Below are 22,544 nucleotides of genomic sequence, written 5' to 3'. Positions count from 1 at the left end.
TTCGTAATACTCGTACGGTAATACGCGACGAGTAGCGAGTGAACAAAAAGTGAACGAGTACAATCGAGTGCAAGTTTACGTTTATGGAGCTGCAAGTAAACTCGACGCAACATAAGTTCAATGTTGTGGACCTGCAATTGAAATATCTCTTGTTTGGTAAACCAAGTGCGCGGCTGCTTATGGTGCGCGTTGTGACTTTAGTGCTCTTAAACTAAAGACGATCACAACCGAAATGCATGCGCAATGGAATAAAAGTGAAGTTTGGGTTGCGGCGATTGCTGAATCGCCAGCATAGGCGGTGACATGTGTTATGTAAGTTGCAATTGAGGATGATAAAAAATAACAAACGAACGGTATGCAGGAGAAGGCACAAGGAATCATAAAGTACAGTAAGAAAGTACTTACACCTACTGTTGTGTCGTAGAAAGCGCATATTATTATAATATAGAGTTAAATTTATTAATTACATGCGAACCATTCAACGTATCTTCATGATTTCTTTAGGAATTTGTGAAGTAATAAATTCTGCATGATAATATGCAAATATTTTATTGATAATAATTTTTTTGATCAAGATTTTTGACTTTTTAAAATTTCCGTCAAGATTTTGGTAAAATTGAAGTTTAATTGTTTAAAACTTTTTATATAATTATGTAAACAACAAAACTATTTCCTAGTTTAATTGATATAATATTTGTGTTAGTTTTTTTCAGTAATTAAATAAATACAAACATTTTCAACACTTTTTCAATGATTTTTAATGTTTTTTCTTTCAAATTTTTTCTTTTTTCTTTTTTTCTTTCCTAAAAATAGTTTTCTATTGATTTTTCTATACCCTAATAAACTTCAAACGCCCAAATAATAATTTAAACAGTTGAAATTTGATGAATAAATGAATAAAATCAGTACATATTGACATTTTTATTTGTTTAATTGTATAATTTGGTTAATTTTGGTTTGGATTACTCAAGTCCAACTGTACTTTTCTGTTACTTAAGTCGCATACTCTTAGTTTAACACTTAATACTTGCATAGGCAATTAATTCTAACTGCGTTTTTATCGCTTTATCACCTTTTAAGCAGCCGCTAAAGTAGCCGTGGCTAACATTTTGGCCGCTAATGCGATTTACATATAAATAAATACAGATGGAATGCAAATATCCAGCTTTTATTTTAACGGTTGCTTTTGCAGAGACACCGCTTTGATCCTTTGTTATCTTGTCCAGATATTACGAAGCTGGCATTGGTTAAGCATGCATAATTTGTAATCCGTTGTCTCCTAACGTTTTTGTGATGAGAAAAGTCTTTTCCGATTAAATAAAAAAGTTGTTATTTTCTTTTGATATTCATCTTCTAGATACTTTTAAAATTAGCATAAAAATTAATTTATATTTAAATTTGATTTTATAATAACTGAAAATATTGTATAATCCAATTTGGTTAAAACAAATAATAATATACATTATATAATATACTTTGCATACTTGCTAAGAATTCAACGATCAGTTGTGATTTATCTAGTTTGTTATAATTAATATGTGTCAGTCGTTTAGATTGTTATGTTTCGGTTGAATTTATTTTATTAAATTATATAGTCGCGGCGCGGGATTCGTAATTGATGTCAGAAGATTATTTTATTAGTATTAAAAGATGTTAATTTTAAATTTAGATTAATTATTAAGGTTGGTGTATGTAGGTATGTATTATATTTTTTATTATTATTTTTTGTACTTTCACCTTTAAAGTCCTAGTTTTTCCACGGTTTTGAGACACAAAAATTGGTACTTTATATACGGACGGCTAAACCGTGAGTGAAGTACTTTACCTACGGGCATTATCTACGGGGCGGAGCTTGCATTTGCGCATTTGCCTACGGTGCAGTACCAAACCGTATGAAAAGTCGGTTTTAGTTGTTGCACTTTTGACCATGAATTACTTAATTTATCAAGTATTTTAGTAATATCTATTACCAAATTTATTGTTGAGTAAAGTTAAGTAAACACTTACTGTACGCTATACCCTCACAATATCGCCAAAACGATATTTTTACTAAACCATTGCAAGTCAATGCAAGTATTTGTCAAGCCTGATGTGGATAGCTATTTCGACCATTAGAGGTCTCATCAGCACACCTACTAATTTATTGTGTTGCGACTATATTATTATAATGTTGCTTTCGTTTGTTGTCGCAAATTGTTGCGAAACGTGTAAATCTAAATATAAGTTATAAATTAAAGTTTAACTAATGATAACGTTTCTGGTAAGTTGCAGTAATGTCTAGCAAGTCTAACTCTAATCACTAATGATATGTTGATCGCGTGGTCGTCCGAGCGTGGCCACTAACGAGCTATAAATTTACGCCTTTTGCTTCGCGCAAACTAGGAACACAAAAAGGCGAAATTTCAAAAGTCAACTTTCTTAAAATACCTAAATATCAAAACTTTTTATATTGTGCTAAATTTATTTTTAGGCAACCAACAAGACATAAAATCAATGAGATTATTTCCAGTACTCTTCGGAGTACTGTTCGTATTAAATTATGAATAGAATAGAAGAGTTCTTTGAACTTGAACTTGTATACATCTTAAAAATGCAAATCTATTTGTGAGGCGGTGCGGAATTGCGGATGTTACAAGTCGTCGCACTCGAAACGAAATCCGAGGCGGAATCGCGCAACGCGTAATTAACATTAACTAAATCTAATTTCAAATGTAGAATTTGTAATTTACTCTACTCTACTATCCAAAGTTGAATTGAATAGACGCTAAAATCATGTTGGCGAAAATCGAAGTAATTAGTTGAGTTGCACGCAGATTACAAATAAGAAAGTGGCCTTAATTCTTAATATGCATTCTATTAGTTTTATTTGTATTATTTAGGTAATCACTCAATATTAACTTTTCTTTTTTATTAATAAGCCCGAATAATAATAGCTTAATCCGCGTTAAATTTAATAAAAAGTAATCTGACTAATTACTTTCTTCATTTTTTAAAAATTAAATTATTTTCTGACTTCGCAAATCACATTCTTTATTTTGTTTAAAATAAATAATAATGGACTTTAGCGCCATATGTGATTCAATTATTTAACTACAATTATGATTGAATCTTTATATATTACTAACTTTCATCCTTTATTTTACACCTTCTAAGTAAAAATTTTCAATATTTTAATATTTTTCTGCTATTCCGAGCCTAGACAAATCTAACAAATCATAGATCATTAAAATTTGTTCAGCGGTTCTTGAGTTATAAATGTTGTAACTAACACTTTGTTTTATACATAAAGACAAACGTTAATTTTGGCTATATTTATATACATATATCAACAATTTAAAGTCGTAATAAAATATAATCTAGAATTTCAAAGTTTCGAATTTCTAGACATATCTTCGGATTATTTGCAAGAATGCGATGGTGAACGCAAATTAAATTGCGAGCTCAAGCGAATAGACGCAAAATTAGCGAATGTGATACTTTTATTTTTATTTGTTGCTTCCTCTTTTCTTTTCTTTGTCATGTTAATTTTGCTCGAGTAATTTTTATTGTTATAATAATTGTATTGTTATTGCTGACATTGTTGAGTCTAGAATTAGAAAAAATGTCGAGCTGGACGAATCGCGTTACTTCCTTTTGTTTTGAGGAATAAAGCAAAAAAGGACGCGTGACATAATATCAAATCTCATCAGTGCGATTTGTGAACAATCACAAAGCACTGAGGCACAACCATATTAAACATGACCTTGTCGTATGACGATGCAAGTATTTTAGAAACAGTAGTAACAGTAATGTTTATGTTTTAAAGGTAATAACATATCAAAGTTTGATTTATTATATTACAAACATTTGCGCATAACTTCATCATCATCATTCGCGTAGATTTTAATAAAATGCCACATAATCACTTTATTTTATTTTTAACACAAACATAATACAAATAATGAACAACGCCATTGTTTATTCGAATTATATGAGTATAATGATGAGTGAATTACAAAATAAACTTTCATCTCTTATTTTACATCCTGGCAGTTATAATTTTGCTATATACAGCAGCCTATTTGCTTGTCCAAGGGCCAAAATATCTCGATACCTAATTTTATCAAAATTGATTGACTGGTTTTTGCGTGAAAGCGTTACAAACATATAAATTTGCATTTAACTTTATAATATTAGAATAATTATGCTTTTCATGATATGGAACACATACTTTCATATGTTTTGAATCAAATATTGTCGTCGCTAGAAAATGTTGACAATTTGAGCAATTTACTAATCAAAATCTGATATTGTGCTCGATATTTGTACAGCAACTCAAAATTGTCGTATTTTAATGGAGAAGTGTATCTTGATTAACACCTAAACTAACCGAAACTATACAATATCCAAACGTCATTTTATTGTATTAGCAATATTTACACGATTTAAATTCTTTGAACTTGACATACCGCTGTGTTATATACGTAGAAAAAACATAAAACAATAAACAAACTGTATTTTAGGCACAGGTGAAGTTTATATTTATGTTCGTTTGCAGTCGTGTTGCTGCATGTTGCAAAGCTTACTTTGCAGTTTACTTACTGCGTTTCAAGTTGATGATCTTGTTGCAATGTCGTAGTAATGAGTCGTTCAAGTCATTTCAGACGTGGACGTCTTTGATCGTCGTTTGCGGAGACGATTCATCGAATTAGGAATTGTATCTCTAGCTACCCGATTTTACTGTGATGTGTGTTTTACTGATGTTTGTTTGTATTCATGTGCAACACATGTGGCAATTTTATCATTTACTAAATATACAGAGTGATAAACCAAATTTCACTATGCTAAAATTAAATTATTACAAAATAAATTGATTAAGTGTAGTATATCACTAATTTAAAATTTTTAAAAATTATTCATAAATATTTATAAATAAGTATTTTTAATTGATTGTAGGCGTAAACTTTGAACACTTTGTGTGCGTGTGTCTACTAATAGAGTTCAAATACATTTTAGCATTGAACTTTAACGCAATGAAACTGCAATGTCAATGCAAACATTCTAAAAATAAGATGTAACTTGCAACTATTTGAACTAATATTAGACGTCAAATCAATTTATACAAATATTAACTTTAAATATTTATTTTTTGTTTCAGGTGAGTCTTTTTTATCAATTTCGACCAAAATAATATAAAATTGAAGATGATTTGGTGAGTTTTTGATTTTTTTTTATGTAGTGATTTTGCGTCGAAGAATTAATAATTGGTAATTATGTACTTTAGTGTCATCTAGGATTCAATTATATAACTATGATTATATGATTATGAGTATATGTTCATACCAAATTTCATCCCTTATTTTACACCCTTAACGTTTTATTTTTATGATATAACGTAACCTATGTGCTATTTTGTTATATAAACTATAATATTATAAATTTTCACAAATTTTGGTTCAGTAATCTTTGTGTGAAAGGGGAACAAACATTCGCATACACAATACTCGTATTAGTAAGCATTCTACCCAATTATTCAACTAATAAAAAAAATTGTGAGGGTTTACAAATTAATTTTGCAAACAGCTTCAACCCTTTATTCCCATACCCGTACGTCAAAAGCTCTTTTTTTAAGTTTTACATTGACTCAGACTTAAGATTTAAATTAGCATCTCAATGAGGTTATCTTAATATGAGTATGTGTAACCGAGCACTTATTCATTATGCATACGAGTAAATATGAACTTTGTGCGTCGTCTCGCAATGCATGTTGGTTGCCTTTATTTATTTATTCATTCATTCAAAAATAACAGAATGAAGAGGGCTCCGCCCACGTGCCTACGTCTTAACTCACGGCCATACTAAGCTCAACCTAAACTTGAACCTAAAACTGATGCATACTCGAATGTTTAGGAATCGCTTAAAGTTAGAAAAATCATATGCGTGTTTGTATCTTGCGGGAACATATGCTGGAAATTATGCAACAATGTCAATGTCGCATTGTGATATGCGATGCGATGCCGTGCGATGTCATAATTTACGCCAAATATGGCCGAACAAGACGCAACTAGACGAGCGAGACACGCATTTAAATATGTTAATTAAATTACATGCTGTTTCGACTATATCTTGCTAGGAAATCAGTTGAGACATTTAAACATGCCAACATGTTAAAAATTTAAATATTTTTTTAGAGTTTTTAAACAATTTTTAGCTATTTTTTCGATTTTAAAAGTTTTAGATGGAAAATGAGTATAATAAAAGCTGTAGGTATTAATTTGATGTTTGATAATGAATCTAGCTATTAACATTTGCTGTTTTGCTCATTTTGCGCCCTCTGCATTTGAATTATGTAAGTATAACTGTGATAGAATCTTTATATCAACTTTTATCCTTTTTTTACACTCTTTAAGTAACATTTTTGCAGCAAAATGGCCTATTTGCAATTCCATACTCAAAACTATCTCCACACAAAAATTTATCAAAATTCCTTCAATGGATTTTGCGTGAAAGCGTCACAAATAAACAAATCAACTAACATTTGCATTTACATTATTCTTTAGGCTTTTTAATCACTCAAAACAAACTAATTATAAGTTTGTGCATATTTTAAAAGTCATTAAAACTTTAACATATGCACAACGCACATCGTTAAATATTAACTGTAAATTCCTAAAAAACGTAGAAAATTTAACTGGTAGGCGCTAGAAATGCATTTTTCTACCTCTAAACATGCACATTTAACGATATGGAAATAAATTCCACGCAAGAATGTAATTTATTCTTTTATTCATTTCGATTGTTTCCGATTGTCTCGATGCAAATGTGCTGCACTCGTATAAACTGCACAAAACTATAAACGCTACGAAAAAGGCATTAAACCAACGGTTTTCTCTGTAATATGATATTTCAGAGATGAATGATGGTGTTTCATTGGTTTTTACATAGTTGTTCAACTTTTTATTACTTGTCTTGTAAGAAAAAAATATGACGGTTATTAAAAGAAATTCTAAACATACAATGTGTTTATATTATTTCTAAGTATATTTTATTATCAAATTTTACCTGCGAATTTGTCTACGTAATGTTTTAGTGAAAATGTAATTAAGTATTACATTTTTCTTCATGATACGCAATATTTTCAATTTTTGCTTATTAATCACCCTGTATATCACAATTTTTTTATATTTTACGCATCATTCTCCTAATAGGGACTCAGACGAATCCAACAAATCATAAATCGTCAAAATCTGTCTATCCGTTCTTGAGTTATACGCGTTGTAACTAACATTTTGTTTTATCGATGAAGACAAAAGTTAATTTTGGATATTTGCGTGGTAATTTCTTAAGTGCACTTATCAAATTACTTATTTCATGTCTTGTAGGTGGAGCTGGTGTTTTGTTTCACGAGGGTGTTTTACGCTTTCCTTCCGGTAATGAGAGCTAATATTTGCTCGACTTTCGTGACCGATTGCAATCGATGCTTGTTGAGTTGATAATATCCGCACGAACGGATATTATCATACTCAAAATGCAAACATAAACGCAGAGATAAACTAATTTCTTAGCGTCGCTTTCCTATTTGTTCTTTCTCTTTATTCCTGGTACTCTGGCGCGCATTTTTCATGCGCCTTCTCACATTTCTTGATAAAACAATTTTTATCATTTGATTACATTACGCTCTTGGAGCTGACTTCTTGGAGGTATGTACTAAAGTTCTTACCGTCTTTCGTTTCATTAGTTTTGCATCTCTGATACTCAATCATTTTAGTTTCGCTTTACTTTAGCGATGAGTATCGCTTTACATCAGTACCTAGCAACTAGTTAAAACTCTTCTTTCGAGCGAGTAGAGTCGTAGTAGCAGTTGCGATTTGCGATTGCAATTTGTTGGCTGGTGGCTTTACACGAGAGAGCATTAATCCCGAGTGATAGTCGTTGACAAATGCGAAGAAGTAGCTGTCGCCTACGCCAAACGCCGAAAGAAACGTGAAATGTCACATTAATTAATTTGATATGCATTTGCACAGCTTTTCTTCGTGTACTTCATGCATTCACGTCGGGAATTATCATCGCAATAAATTTTTGAATAACATTCTTAACCAGACACAATATTAACGGCTGCTTTGAGTGTTGTGGACATTTATGATTTATTAAAAGTAAATTGCTCGATTGTTTTAGCCTGCCATACATGCGACAGAGACAATTTGTGCACTGATTGAAATGTTGATGGGCTCATGAACCTTTTGCGTGAACAATGCACTACATAAATCATTAATTTTTCAATAAATAAATAATGCATTGTGATAATTATTTCTGTTTATTTTTCATGTTGAATTATTTGTGGGATGGTTACTTTAATAGTGAAAGTTGGAGGTTATGTATGTCATTATGTCAAGCAATATTTGCATCTACTAGCGCCATCTTTTGGGGATTAGTAATTTAAAAATTACTAATGCATGTAAATTATTAAAAAATACTAAATTACATCATTTAATATAATATAAAAATAAATAATTGCAAATATTTATTTTACAAAATATAATAAAATCACTAGTCTGTGTATAAATAAAACAAAGTCGTGTTAGTTGCATCACTTATAACTTATGAACGGCTGGACAGATTTTGATGATCTATGATTTATTGGATTCGCATCATTCTCGAGTAGCAGAATAACTCTTAATATTTCAAAAATAATGATATAAAGAATGTTAAATGAAGGATGAAAGTTTATATGGTGATTTAATGATAGTTGTAGTTGAATAATTCAATCAGAGATGGCGCTAAAGTGCATTAAACGCCAAAATAAACCGACGAAAGTGTTTTCTTTTGTGCTAATTTATGATACAACTGCAAGTGACATCTATAGACAGAGATACGAAATGCTACAGAAATCACTGCGTAAATTTAATTTTATTTCTTACTTTAAAAATCAGTTATTATGCGATAAAATCCGAAAATGATCCTAAATTATTTTATTAAATGTGAAAAATAAATAATTACACATACATACGAATCGTAATCGGTAAAAAAATTAATATTATTTATTATGTTAACATGTTAGTCGCAACTTGCAATTATAATACCGACGTAAATTTACGACGCTGGTGTTTTTATTTTCCACATTAACCGAGGAATCCCGCCGACTCGTCGACCAAATGACACATAATTAGACTTGAGACATGCTCGCAGCGGCCGGCATCTTGCCGCATAATTGTAATTTTTATCCCAAACGAAAACAAGTCGCGATTATAAGTATTATTTATAATTTTAGTAATTACCGTTTTATTGCAGGTTGATAAACAAACAAAAAATTACATTTCCAGATATTTGAATTATAAATATAAGTATAAAATCATTGGTCGGCAATGACTTAAGTCAGGTCTGCGGAGATGAGTGTTTGCCAGACGGAACATAAAATCGGTAGCCGCGGATGCAGCTCGCGTCTATCCATTCTATAAATACCACGTACACACGGCGTTCTTTTGAGTTTTCTTCGCGGTGCAGCGGCAGCCGCAGCAGCAACAGCCACGCGCGGCTTACTTAAGTAAAGTTTAACTTAAACTTAGCTATTTAGACTTCGGCTAGGTGGAGAGAACTAGATGTGATATAGGAGTATAGTTCTGGCTAGAAATATGAATTTATATTTGAGTTGCACGGGCTTAGAATAAGTCAAAACGTGCAGAAGAGTGGAAGGCTTCATTTGCGTAGTAAGTGGAAGATTTATCTGCGTTGATGCGGTATAGATTTTGGATAAGAATAGAAGTAAACGACGAAAAGCGAGTGGAATGTCTAAAAATATGATGGAAAGATTGCATAATTTTCAAATTTAAGTCAAAGAGATGAAAATGTTTTCAAGATTTAAAGAAAGTAAAAGAAACTTTCGATTTTTAATCTTCAAAAAAGTAGTTTGCTGTTTTCTTTATTTTTCATCGTTTAGTAAAATTTTAATTTTTAATAATACTCTTATTCTTTACAAAATTCTTGAATAAATGATTTAAATCCATAATTTTTATATTTTTAATATTTTAATTATTTTAATAAAAACAACATTTTGAGAAGCTGTACAAGTACCGATCATACAAAGTTTCATGTAATTTGTTGTGTTATTCATTTTTTAGTTCGAAATAAATTTAATTTTGCAAATAATACTTTTATTATATGCAAAATCCATTGAGCAGTGATTTAAACCCATTATTTTTACATTTAATTAATTTTTTTCTCTTAATTATTACTGATATAATGTATTGGGATGTATTTAAGATGCAAATGTAATCGACGATTGTCGTCGGCGCCCTGGGCACGCCCAAACAAACTCGATTACTCTAACATTACCACATCGCAAGACACCACACCACATGTCGCCGACTAATGCATAATGTGTAAGAAGTGTGGATGCACACAAAACGCATCTTACTAATGCCACACCAGCAGCAGCCAGTGCACGAGTATGATAGTTGGCCCACGGCGATGTCGGTTCATTTATACTAGAGCACTTAATTTGTCGGCTCTGCGTTGCGTGCTTATCGCCAAAGACTTGCGCGCCGAAGAGAAGCACGCTCATTCAGCGCCGCTGCACTTGAAGTGGTTGTCTTGTTGGTTGTGTATTGGGAAACGCGTCATAAATTTAACTAATGATTTTTCCAATGAGATAAAAATTTCAAACTTGAACAGATGGAGGAATACAAGCGTCAAAATTGATATCAATTAAAGCGTTGCGAGAAGATGGTTTGGAATAGGACCATATGTGGCAATAATTATGATTATAGGGGTGGATGTGAAGGGTAAGGGTGTTTAAATTGGAGGGTTGTTATCGGATGAGAAGTGATGACAGACATATTTAATTTGACACATTTTAAAAGTGAAATTTTTGCGTTTTAACTTTAGTTTAGTTTAGTTTTAGTTTTTGATTAATTAAAAGAGAACTATTTGAAATATTACAAAATTCTTTTAATAATGGATTCTTGATTAAATTGTCAATTGATTTATGTTTGTAGGTTGATAAAAGAATTATTGCATCAAAAGTTATAAACCATTAAAGTTTAATTTTTGAAAGAAAAAAGAAATTACACAAATTTGTTTATAACTTTTGATTAATTAATACGTTTAATTTTTTTTAATAATATATTCACAATTTAATAGTAAATAAACTTTTTGAGCTAAATTAATTTGTTTATGAGTTATTTAGTAACAACCATACAAAAACACATTTAAATCACTCATAAAGTAAAATAGTGAAAAGTGGGAAATAAAAATAAGACATAATTCTCAGTTTATTCACCGTATAATCAGCACGAACATAAATATTAAATTACATTAAATTAGCCACCATAAAACAGTTGCATTTCCGTGTCAGTAACGCCAAATGAATATTCGTACTGAATTAGTATCTACACTATACCTACATAATACATATATACGAGTACAATTAGTGTACTCGTAGCTTAAGTTTAGTTTCAGTTTGCCTTTTTGGGAATCGCACCTAGTTGAGTACACTTGAGTGCTACTAACACAAATTCCCACAACTTATCACCGCGTATCACAGCTCGAGCCGTAAGGTCAACTATTCCAGTTGATTTAATTTAATTAAATTTATTGTGGGTTGCGTTTTGCTTGAATGTAAACTGATTCAACGACATCGTTTTCAAAGGATTAAATGTTATGCGTAGCTAACTGTTAAACTAAAAATGGGTGATCAATATCGGGACTGAAATCAGTAAAGTGATACTGCCTACCTACTTGTACATTTGGGAATACATGGGTATGTAAATCGAAGTGCATGCATGCATGTGAATATATGAACGAACTAGTGGGGTAATGATTGAAATGAATAATTTTGCCTGTACAATGGCTTCCTACGTGTTTTACATGTTGTACTTTTGTGGAGCATGGGATTAGTTTAGGTTTGATACAAATACTAATATTATGTAGGTTTATATCTTATAGTTACATTTTTTTATAATAAAGAAGTAAAGTTATCATTTGTCCACGATTTTAATAAAAAAGTATCTTAACTTTTTTTACTTCTTGGTTTTGTTATGTGCTAAATCTGATAAAAAGATTCACCTTTTTGATTTGTAGAAAAGAGAAATGGTAAAAATGTACTTTAGCGCCATCTATGATTGAATTATATAACCATAGTCGTGATAGAATCTCCATATCAACTTTAATTCTTAATTTTATTATTTTCTAAGTTGAATACGTAATCCATGGTAGTAATTTATAAAATTTATTTATTAAAATAATTTGTGATTTTTCTTGGATTTTACAATTTGTTTGAGAGTTTAACATGTTTCTGATTTCATGGGCGAAATGTTTCTGATGATGCCCACAGGGCGAAACATGTTAAACTCTCAAACAAATTGTAAAATCCAAGAAAAATCGCAAATTATTTTAATAAATAAATTTTATAAATTTAATTCTTAATTTTACATCTTTCCTGTTATAATTTTATTACTAAACTTCACAGGATCACCTGTTGAGGCAATCCGAAGATAATCTGCAAATTTTATCAAAATCCGTTCAATTGTTTTTGAGTCTATGAAACACATACCTACACATATCTATTTTTCAAACCGGAAAAATTCACTTAGTGCCAAGAGAGTAAATTTTTATTGTTGGCATAATAATTTTTATTATATTAATATTTTAAAAGTAATTTTTCTCTTACTTTTTCTTAAAATAATCCACATATGTTTTAAGTTTGAGATGGTTGGTTGGTTCGTAGTCGTGTTTTGTTTTTACCCATCGCTGATAACACGATTGTGGGCTCGTCGAGTTAACGCTGGCGAAGACGAACCGCGCATGTTCCTTTTTTATTATCATTATTATTTTCATGCGGCTTTCACGTTTGGGCTCTTTGCTTCTTGCGTTGCAAGAAGAGAAGAGTGAGTGCATGAGTGCAGTGTGCGCGGGCAATGCAGTCGATGATTTTCGAACCAAATATGGTGCAAACGCGGTAACATGGTAACGTAACATTGTTTCTCGTTACATATCAACATTTTTTGAGATAAAATTTAAATTATATTGTTTTCTACCTGTTTTTTGGTGCAATTAAAATATGATATATAATTGCACAATATAATATATATATTGTGTTGAATTTGAGGGTTTTATTTTGTATAGTTGAGATGTTATCATGGGAAAACCACTCAACCAATTTTTATAAATTTTTGTATGGAGATATTGGACATAGGCTACTTTTTATCACAAAATTATAATTAAAAGAGGGTAAAATTAGCGATGAAAGTTGGTATGGTGATTTAATTATAATTATAGTTATATACGTAATTCGAATTGGGATAAAATTGACAATTTTATTGGGTCCGACAAACAAGGAATTAATTAGATATACTACTTTAATCAAAAAATAAAGCCGTGGGCAATATCTAACAGATACTAAAGTAAGTTTTTCAAAAAAGGGGCATAGTTCATTATGAATATATCCGGAAACATGCCACTTAACTAAAACCTAAGTCTAAATTGTAATTTTCATCGCAAAACAAAAGTAAAACCTTAATTAATGACCAAGTTGACATATGTAGGTATAAACCTAACTCACGCCTGTGCATTTTACTTTATTTCTTATACTCCTATTGTCTTAAGTTCTCTCCACCCAAGTGCACTTTAGTTCTGTTTTCTTTTTTATCATACTTACCAATTCGTCTAGGTCTAGAAATCTAGGAGCTAGGCTATTTTAGTTTGTAACTTTTGAATGGCCTAAAACACTAAACTCCAAAGAGTCAAGTTGACTTGTAACAGCACTTCTTAAACTTTTTTAGCTTTTCCTTACTCTTGTACTCTTATACGTCTTGCCTAGTCTGAAGTTATCACTCGACCGTCGTGTCTATGAGGCACACTTGACGCATACGCCACCGCACATTGGCTTTTGGAATGACGATTTGTCGACCACATGGTTGATGCGTTTACGGTTTTACTATTTTCTATTTATTTTTCATTGCCCATGAAATACTGTTTAGATGTTTGGTATTTCATTCTAATTTCAGCCTGTACTATACTAAAGTAGTTAACAACTTACACCATTAGATATTTTACTAATCTGTGTGGAATTGAAGAAGATAACATCTTCTGATTTAATTTATGACTTTTCACGCATGCGCAAATTGTAAATTAGGTTAGGTTAACTAAATTTGAGGTTAAGTCCTCCCAATTTATTTATCTACAATTTGATGATTTGAATTGGTCTATGTTTGTACATTTGCTGCATTTCATTCGGTGTGCAGGCGTTTGTGGTCTGTTCTCACCCGAAGGTATCTCCTAAGCAGGCGCTAATGAGATGCCAGCGTAGGTGTGTGCGGGGCCAGTGTCGCGCCGTAGGTCCTAAGAAACCATTCAATGGAAGACACAGTGTGGCTTCGTGTCTTCAATGCGACCAAATGGTTCTCTACTCTTCTTAGTGCCATGTGTTGTTTTATTTATTACCGAAAACAATAAACCATAACGTTTAAAATGGGCAATATATAATTTAATTATTAAATTGGATTTTTTTTATGTTTTAATTTGAGGAAGCTTATGTTCGAGTTATTGCATTCCATATGGTCATGAACCACAGCACATGTTCGTTGAACGTGAAGTAAAACACATTAAAAACTATTAAAAAGCGAGCAGACAGGCATGGCTACCACTAAATAAGATTCTGTGCCTAATGGTAATTAAAAATGCGATGTTTATGTGCCTAATGGAAAATTAACATCAAACGAACGAAGCGTGGTAAAAAATAGTACATTATGAACACAATGAATTACTAAAGATTATTTTTTACTGGTTTTTGCTGCGATTTATTTTGTACAAAATTAGGCAATATTAATTTAAACTTTAATTTAAATAGATGAGAAATGCTAATAATGCATTTAGCGCCACCTAGGTATGATTTATTTTACTATATCTATGCTTAAATCTTTATATCAACTTTTACCCTTTATTTTACACGCTGTATGTTAAATTATTGCGACAAAAAATATTCTATTTGCTTTTCCATGGTCTTATATATTTCTACACGAGAATTTATTAAAATCTGTTAAGTGGTTTTTGCGTAAAAGCGCCACAAACAAACAAAAGTCCTAATATTTGCTTTTATAATTAGTTAGGTTATGTTGAATATGATTTATATATAATAAATATTAAAAACTTTATTTTTAAGAAATACAATGGTAGGTAGTACGAGAGGGTGAGTATAAGCTGAGTAAAGTTAAGTAAACACTTACTGTACGCTATACCCTCACAATATCGCCAAAACGATATTTTTACTAAACCATTGCAAGTCAATGCAAGTATTTGTCAAGCCTGATGTGGATAGCTATTTCGACCATTAGAGGTCTCATCAGCACACCTACTGGCTTGACAAATACTGCATTGACCTGCCATGGCTTATATACAACTGGCTTATAATTCAAGACGCAGAAGTATTGTCAGCTCCACCTAACGGTGGAGACTGAAGTTAGCTCAAGCAAGCATAAGATTGAAATACAATGGTAGGTAGTACGAGAGGGTGAGTATAAGCTGAGTAAAGTTAAGTAAAATACTTGCATTGACTTGCAATGGTTTAGTAAAAATATCGTTTTGGCGATATTGTGAGGGTATAGCGTACAGTAAGTGTTTACTTAACTTTACTCAGCTTATACTCACCCTCTCGTACTACCTACCATTGTATTTCAATCTTATGCTTGCTTGAGCTAACTTCAGTCTCCACCGTTAGGTGGAGCTGACAATACTTCTGCGTCTTGAATTATAAGCCAGTTGTATATAAGCCATGGCAGGTCAATGCAGTATCTCTATCGAACAGCCGAAGAGTAAACATCTCCATAAACATGAACATGAATACTCAACGTAATTCCACCAAAACTTACGAAAAAATCAACATGCCCTTATTAGGGCAACAACCCACTGCATCCACGACGACGACCACCAATTCAACGCCCTCTGACATCGCCGAACTATTAAAACACTTTCAAGAAGAAAACGCGGCTCTAAAATTCCAAATTGAGCAACTTAAACACTTTATTGAAACGAAGGAAAAGATTCACGACAAAAATCTATCGCGAGATAGATATGCTTTGCCCGTCAAGAATAGATACAACGACCTGCCAATGGAAGAAGAAATTCATACCGACCACGAGGAAGCGCAGGAAGAAGTGGAAGAAGAGCCTTTCCAGGAGGTTCAAAACAAAAGACGCAAGCGGAAAAACAACGAACAAAACGAAAACGACGCACGAAATCACGCACAACAAACCAATCAAATCAACCGTTCTAACATTGGAATAGATACAAATGCAACTACGACACCCAATACCGACCAAAAATTACCTCCAATCGTGATCAAATCCAAAATTATCAATTATAAACAATTTCACCAGAAAATCATTTCAACTACAGCGCAAACTCCAACAATCTTTTACGGGAACAGAACAAAAATATTCGTGAAATCGGACAACGACTACAAAAAACTTATTAATTTATTCGACCATCAACAACTGGAGTATTTTTCCTATCGCAAACTGACAGAAGCTACAAAATCTCTAGTCATCAAAACTGTACCATTTTTGGAAGAAGAGGAACTTACGAAGTTTTACAAACAGCAACATCCGGGCGTGCTATACGTGCGGAAAATGAAAAGCAAGAAGGATGACTCGGAAAGTCGATCATACCTAATTAAACTCACGTCGGAAACCAACATAAATGACATTAAAAAAATCAAAAGCATAGACGGTGCATTCATCCACTACGAACGCTATATAAAACCCACGAAAATAACAATGTGTCGAAGATGTCAGGAGTTCGGCCACGGAACAGAAAACTGCCGGAGCGCCCCAAGATGCGTTAAATGTCCAAAAAATCATCTCACTCAGGACTGCGATAAGGAGCCAGATGCACCACCGATTTGCACAAATTGTACCGGACCTCACCCAGCAAACTTCACCGGATGCCCTGCTTACAACAGGTATGTACAACAAAAACACATTAAAGTAGCTGACGTTAGAATTCCAAACCTCACAATCAACGACAAGACATTCCCGCTTCCAAAGCCATATTACAAAGCAACACCTTCCACTGCGCAAAACTCCTCACCAAAAAATACATACACAAATAACACTAACACCACTCCTAATACTCATCATCCCATGCAATCATATATAAACATCCTACAAAAATTCCAAAAAATCAAACCTGAAATTGACAACGCTCCAACGGAGGTGGAGAAACTAATAGTCATTCTTAAACATTATGGATCCTAAATCCTTAAATCATTTAAAAATCATTACATGGAACGCATGCTCCCTACAAAACAAAATCCTTCAATTTCGACATTTTCTAGAACAAAACAAAATTCATGTTGCATGTATACAAGAAGCCTCCAAATCCAAAAAACCTCTTCCAAAAATTGTGAATTACAATCTTATTTCTGTGGGGATCTTTACCCAAAGCTTATTTCTGTATTTCAAAACTTTATAACTTTCTTCATCTTTATTGTATACCGTAATTCTTCATCCAAAATTCCCAAATTTCCTAATATCTTTTATTACCTTGAAAAACCTAATCCCCGAGTCGGACGGTTTGGCACGACTCGGATTCCCAGAATCCAATGGTCAGCTTTCCCTCTCTTCAATGTCATACACTTTCTTCTACCAATCCAATCTATTACTTTCTTCCTACTTCCAAATTTCTTGTCACCACCCATCAACCTGAAGGGTTGCTGGTGGGTGACAAGGGTTTAGGAAGGACAGTTCTTGACATTACTTCAAACACTACAGTTCTTGACTATTCTTCTCTACAATACTTCTTAACTATACTTCTTCAAGACTTCTTAATAAACATTGTTCGTGATAATAAACATCGTGTCTTTTAACACACATCAATTATAACATTTGCACTCACTCACCGATGCCACAAATTGGTGACCCTGACGTGATCTTCGCGACCATTAAACACACATTAGTTTTTTTGTGGTATCTGGTGAGTCAATTCCTGAGTGCAACACAACAATGTCTACGACGAACGCAACATCAACCGCTGCCAAGGACCCAATCTTCGATGCCTCTTCAGCTACAACTTCTACCGCAGAAGGCGTCATCCACTTCTGCACCTACGATGCATCAACCGCACGTCCAAAGTTATCACCGAGGACGTCCAACATCGCCGCACCATGTGCCACCTCATCCTGGTATGCCTAGTATGCAGTTTTCTTCCACTGCCCGGCATGTGTCCACATGGTGGTCCACCACCGCACATGCCGCCGCATCTTAAACTTTCATCACATACTTCTCCACCGCATTCTACACCACTTCATTCCTACCCACAAGGGTGGCTCTAACTCTAATAGCCCTCTGCCTTCTCAACCACACTCTGGAGTACCATCATCACAGCCAGGTATTGCATCGCATCACATCACCAGGTCCTTCGGCCGTACAACATCCTTCATGCCGTTTAAGTGTCAGAACATGCCACAAGTGGTATGTCTACACAGGCACAACAGAAGAAAAACAGCCAGGGTTAAGAAGAAAACAAACACCATAGCCGTGGCACGTTTGCCACGAATGTACCTACCCTAGAGACGTTTTCCAGAACTGTACTCTAAAAAGCATGGTGCTCACAACTTCGACCAACCCGACAGAGATCCCAGTTCAACCAGAGATCCAGCAGCAGCAACTACAACCAATCCCGGAGAATCCGCAAGTCTCTTTAAGCAACTCTCTCTCAAACGACAAGACTTAGGAGGCAGGTACGACTCACCGACTGTTTCCACGCTGGGTTCGCAGGATTTCATCTCAGTGCAACGCGCACATCAGCTCTGCTGCATGCTCTACCAACAACTCTCGAACGACGAGAGCTGGGAGACAGGTACGACTCACCGACTGTTTCCGGACTGGGTTCCCAAGATTTCATCTCAGTGCGACGCGCACATCACTGTTGCAACCCTCGCCAACAAGTCTCGAACGACGAGATCTGGGAGACAGGTACGACTTACCGACTGTTTCCAGGCTGGGTTCTCATCTCAGTGCGACGCGCACACCACTGCTACAACCTCTCGCCAACAACTCTCGAACGACGAGAGCTGGGAAGCAGGCACGACTCACCGACTGTTTCCAGGCGTGGTTCTCAAGATTTCATCTCAATGCGACGCGCATCACCTCTGCTGCATGCAATACCAACTCCGAAGAGCTTCTTCCGGCCTTTCCGGTAACTTTATCACTGGTAGGGGGGTACTGTGGGGATCTTTACCCAAAGCTTATTTCTGTATTTCAAAACTTTATAACTTTCTTCATCTTTATTGTATACCGTAATTCTTCATCCAAAATTCCCAAATTTCCTAATATCTTTTATTACCTTGAAAAACCTAATCCCCGAGTCGGACGGTTTGGCACGACTCGGATTCCCAGAATCCAATGGTCAGCTTTCCCTCTCTTCAATGTCATACACTTTCTTCTACCAATCCAATCTATTACTTTCTTCCTACTTCCAAATTTCTTGTCACCACCCATCAACCTGAAGGGTTGCTGGTGGGTGACAAGGGTTTAGGAAGGACAGTTCTTGACATTACTTTTTCCAACAAAAATTGCAATATACATTAAAAAGAACTTCACTATGATCAACTCCTCGAAACCGAAAACTCAATTAGCATCCTAGTAAATAAAATTCGCATTACCAACTTCTATAATTATCCGAAATTTGCATCTGACCTTAACGAATTAAAATATATCACAAAATTTCCAAATACCATAATCCTTGGCGACTTTAACGCGAAACACACGAACTGGAATAATTCATCAACTAACCAAAATGGAAAAATCCTAAATGATTTCCTTAATTGTCATCCACAAATTAACTTACTTTACCCACAAAATTCTTACACCCATTACCCGACAAATGGCAATAATCCTTCCACAATAGACCTAATTGTCACCAACTTAAAATTTTATGTTGAACCTCCTTCAACGGTCAATGACCTGGACTCCGATCATCTACCTGTCGCCACGCGAATCCACTTAAAAGTCCCCATAAAATTAAATACCAAAATTTCCCGAATTACAAACTGGACCAATTATAAAACTACCTGAAAACCAAAATCCCAATTTTCCATTACACAGTACTAACAGCATTGACAAAGCCCTGCACCGACTAACAAATGCCACTTTGCATGCATACCACAAAACACACAAATTATAAACACTCCCTCACATAAATTACAACTTCCCCGTGACATCCTAAACTTAATTAACACCAAAAACAAACTACGTAAAACATCCCAAAAATATAATCTATTCCAAATCCTTAAACCCCAAATTAATAAAATGTCCCAAGAAATTAATGAAAAATTGCCTCCTACACCAACCTGCAATGGAATCATAAACTATCCAATACCAAGAATCTCCTATCCGTTCATAAAATCATAAAACAACTAAGAATTCCCAACCAAAAAAACACTCCATTACACACGGCCAATGGCATCAAATTTTCTACACAAGAAAAGAGTGATGCCCTGGCTGACGAATTTTCCAAATCTTCCTCCCTTACCGATCACCTACACGATAACACATTTCATGACCACATACAAAATACGATTAAAAATTTCCTACAACAACCTCAAACAAATCCATGTGATCCAATTATAAATTTCACGTCATTACAATCACTTATTAAATCACTTCCCAATAAAAATCTCCTGGTAAAGACAAAATTACTAACGAAATGATCAAAAATATCCAAACAACTTTATCCTTCAACTAGTAAAATCTATAATGCATGCTACCAACTAAATTACTTCCCTAAACAATTTAAACACTCTGTAGTAATCCCAATAGCAAAACCGAATAAAAACCCAACACTTCCACAAAATTATCGTCCTATTAGCTTAATTTCTATGCTCGGTAAACTTAACGAAAAAATTATTAATGTAGAACTAACAAAACACACCCAATTACTTAAAGTTATACCTGACTCCCAATTTGGCTTCCGAAAACATCATTCTACTAACATGCAAATAGCTAGAATTATTAACAAAATCACCATTAACACTAATCTGAACAAAACTACCTCTTTAACTACAATAGACTTAACAAAAGCATTCGACACTATTTGGCATGACGCGTTAATTTATAAACTTATTCTCTTAAAATATCCCAAAAATCTAATCCTGCTAATACGCAACTACCTGAGCAATCGCTCTTTCCAAGTAAAACTTCAAAACACTTTTTCCAACTCGCAAAAATTAACCACAGGGTCCCACAAGGCGGCGTACTTTCTCCCCAACTTTACAACATTTATACCCACGACATTCCTACCGATCCAAATACCGATATTGCCTTGTTTGCTGATGATACCGCAATCATCACTACATCATCTCAAACCGCTCAAGCTAACAAATACACCCAACAACACCTAAACAAACTCCAAATGTATTACCAAAAGTGGAAACTCCTCCCAAACCCGGAAAAATCCACAATTACCTACTTCGGCAACCGAAGAAAATCCAAGAATCATCAATCTACTCCTTCTTTAAACAATTTAAACATCCCAGAAACACCCGACCCTAAATATTTAGGCGTAATTATTGACAAAAAATTAACTTTCAAAAAACACATCTCTTCAGCCTTATGCAAAGCCAGAATTACCAAAACAAAATTATACCCCCTTCTTGGACCCCATTCAAAATTAAATACACATCTGAAAACCCAAATCTACAAATCTTACATTCTTCCAATTTTAACGTACGGATCACAAGTAACTGAACTTGCTGCAAAAACAACTAAATCCAAAATGCAAATTTTCCAAAACGCGATTCTCCGGAACATACTCAAAATCACGCGACAATCTCGAATTCGCACCAAAATTATTCATGAACGTACGCGCTGCGAAACAATTTCAAATTACATTAAAAAATTAAATACCAATTTTTATAAACATCACATTTTAGCGTCCAACTTAACAGAAAACATACTAAATCATCCCCTTAAAAATCATTATAGAAATAACCAAAAAACTCTCACAAATATTCCTCTAAATTAATTACTCCCCTTTTCCCCCCTCTCTTCCCTATTATTAACGTCTCTACTTTGTGTTTTTTTTTTACTACCTACGTATCAGGGCACAAGTGACATAATAATAAAACTCTCGTCGTAAAATCATCAATGATGTCAATCATATGTAAATTTTAAAAATTAGCAGGTAATTTGTTCGTCAAAAGGTACTGTATAAAAATTATTATTAAATCGTAAACAATAAGAAATATGTACTGTGTAAGTTATTTTCTATTTAATTGTTTTTGTTTATACTTAATTTATTAAATGTTTTCCAAAAAAAAAAAAAATGTGTTTTTTTTACTACCTACGCAGTATTTGTCAAGCCAGTAGGTGTGCTGATGAGACCTCTAATGGTCGAAATAGCTATCCACATCAGGCTTGACAAATACTTGCATTGACTTGCAATGGTTTAGTAAAAATATCGTTTTGGCGATATTGTGAGGGTATAGCGTACAGTAAGTGTTTACTTAACTTTACTTAGCTTATACTCACCCTCTCGTACTACCTACCATTGTATTTCAATCTTATGCTTGCTTG

At 33.6% G+C, this 22,544-nt stretch overlaps 1 protein-coding gene across 1 annotated transcript in view; it reads left to right on the top strand.

The window, feature by feature from the left end:
- The window catches only part of GEFmeso (Guanine nucleotide exchange factor in mesoderm), a 57,550-nt gene that overhangs the window by 8,374 nt on the left and 26,632 nt on the right, over positions 1–22,544 (top strand). The gene's annotated exons all lie outside the window — the stretch shown is intronic.

Source organism: Atheta coriaria, unplaced genomic scaffold, assembly GCF_025399875.1.
Source record: "Atheta coriaria isolate IRGN ID8LTWV9N9 unplaced genomic scaffold, Caltech_Dcor_3.1 hic_scaffold_64_pilon, whole genome shotgun sequence".
In the NCBI taxonomy this organism is placed as follows: Eukaryota; Metazoa; Arthropoda; class Insecta; order Coleoptera; family Staphylinidae; genus Dalotia; species Dalotia coriaria.
The sequence above is the reverse complement of the archived record's forward strand: the minus strand, read 5'-3'. Positions and strand labels throughout refer to the sequence as shown.